This window comes from Corvus brachyrhynchos, unplaced genomic scaffold (assembly GCF_000691975.1).
Source record: "Corvus brachyrhynchos isolate BGI_N302 unplaced genomic scaffold, ASM69197v1 scaffold65, whole genome shotgun sequence".
In the NCBI taxonomy this organism is placed as follows: Eukaryota; Metazoa; Chordata; class Aves; order Passeriformes; family Corvidae; genus Corvus; species Corvus brachyrhynchos.
Window position 1 is genome coordinate 1 of NW_008238365.1, and position 272 is coordinate 272.

The window sequence follows — 272 nt, forward strand, 5'->3', positions numbered from 1 at the left end:
CTGGAACAGCTGCCCAGGGCAGTGGTGGAGTCACCAACCCTGGAAGTGCTCATAAAATACATGGATATGGCACTTGAGTGTTCATAAAATACATGGGTAAATACATGGGTAAATACACAGATAAATATATGCAGATAAATATATGGATAATCCATGGATAAATATGTATGGATAAATACATGACACTTGAGGTCATGGTTGATGTGACCATGGTGGTGGTTGATGTTTGGACTTGATGATGCTGAAGGCCTTTGCCAGCCTCAACAACCCCA